This window comes from Pinus tabuliformis, chromosome 5_2 (assembly GCF_031772625.1).
Source record: "Pinus tabuliformis cultivar Carrire ecotype Pingquan chromosome 5_2, CPIR1, whole genome shotgun sequence".
In the NCBI taxonomy this organism is placed as follows: Eukaryota; Viridiplantae; Streptophyta; class Pinopsida; order Pinales; family Pinaceae; genus Pinus; species Pinus tabuliformis.
In genome coordinates, this window is record NC_142306.1 from 432089895 (window position 1) to 432091937 (window position 2043).

Here is a 2043-nt window from a genome sequence, read left to right on the forward strand (position 1 = left end):
CAAGTCCAAGTCTCCCCGAGAGAGATTGCTCAAAATACCAATGTCTTCTTGGAAGACTTCACACACAGTGTCTTCACTATCTAGTCACCACTAGACATAGCTTCTCTTACAGTCTGACCCCTCAGCACGATTCCTCTCCCTTTCTCCCTAGTAACTCACAGGTTTTTCTCCCCTTTTTGAGTTCTTTGTTTGGAGAATTCATAATCAGGGAGGTAGTTATGGTTTTTGGCAACTGCCTACCTTAACTTTCTTGATATGAAAAGTTACAAGATTTGTTAACACTCAAAAAAAAGCTTTCTCTCTTTAATAATTAACAAAATTAAATACTTAATTCAAACAATAATCATAATATCCAGGTTTGTTTTTATTGCAGTAAAATAAAATATTTACAGTTTTCTGGGGACATTACAGTAGGCAGTTCCTTTCTTACATGAGAGCACACTTGTGTTCCTGGTGAGATTTTCAACAAGGGCTGAACTCTTTGGTCTACCACTGTATGCAGTTGCATAGGTCGAAAGCACCTACAATCCTAATGGCATGAAATGTGCACCATTTAGCAGTGCATCAACTTCTGATATCCAGTTCCACTTTTTCCATTCAATTTCTGTGGTGTTTTTCCTCCTGGTTATTTCTTTAGCTAAGGGATTTGTAGATGCCATGAATCTATTGCCCTGACTTAGTATGGTGCGGTTTGAACTTCCACCGATGGCATACATTCCCCACTTAGTGTAATCATTGTTAAACACATGGAAGTATCCAAATAGGCACCTACATCTAGTTAATTCATAATATAATTTCTAAATAATATAATAGTTGTTTCATACTTTTCCTTCACAACAAAATAAAAAATAAGAGGGGAAATGAATGAAATAACAAATAAATTATTCACCTTGGCATTCGTTGCACAAGACGTTCGCCAAAATGGTTGAGTGCAACTTTTGCATGCATAACTTTGTCATGATGGTGGTCATCACTGTGACCCAATAGCATTACCTACCATTGGAGAACAGCAGACCATTGTCAAGGTAGAAGAGAAGGAATAAAATAGAGTGAATTGTAATTAATGAAGGAATGAGTATGTGAAGTCACCTTGTTGTGGCGATAGAAATAATCATTGGAAATGGTGATATAGGTGTATGAATTAACTGAGTCAACGAGGCCATTTTTGCAGTTAGACATAGAGAAATGGTCCACCCATATGTGCGTCGCTGTCGAGATGGAAATCCCATCTTCATGATTTATTTTTCTCGACACACTCTTAAGAGGATACATATTTACCATAGTGGTTCCTAGACTTTTACGATCATGAATGTGGATGCCATGAATGATGATGTTTGTCGCATATTTTATGGTGACTTACCAATGTGGACTTTGGCGCCTCATCCATCGATTGTTTTGAAGTTGTTAATAAACAACTCTCCCTTGAGCTGGATGAGCATGTCATTGTGGAAGATGATCCAGAGCGGCTCCGTCTGAATCACAACATGACGTACTATGCCATGGGATGGATTCACGACATCATCACTGGAATTCGTAACCACATAAAACTTATTGTCTTTGCCTCCGATCGCATTTATATTGTGTAACCACATAATAAATTATAGTCATTGTTCATTTATATTTCGTAATTTTTCTTTAGATAAATGTTTATACCCAAATACACATTAATTCTTTAAGCCTTAGGAAGTTATCTTAATTTTTTTATGCAAAATGTTTCCTCTTTTATATAGATAAATAACTTATGACAAAGCATCGTAAACTCATATATTTGTAAATATTTCATCATTTATATAACATACAATATTCTAGCACTACAATTAACAAAATTTTGAGTTAGTTTCTCTTGCACAAAGATAAAGATAACTGCAATAATAATTGTAGTTATTGTAGCTATTTAAACAATATCTAAGTAATATTGAAACCAATTGTACTATCATTTTAACAATAATGCAAATTTGAACTTTTATCTTCATAACTTATTTTTAAGTTGTATTTAATTGTAGCTATAAAAAAGTTATTGCACTTTTCTTTATTCTTGTTGGG

General features: G+C 34.5%; 1 pseudogene; it reads right to left on the reverse strand.

Moving 5' to 3' along the window:
- Positions 1 to 521: 521 nt before the first annotated feature.
- LOC149159486 (putative pectate lyase 8 pseudogene) lies at positions 522 to 1281 on the reverse strand (annotated as a pseudogene).
- Positions 1282 to 2043: the final 762 nt, after the last annotated feature.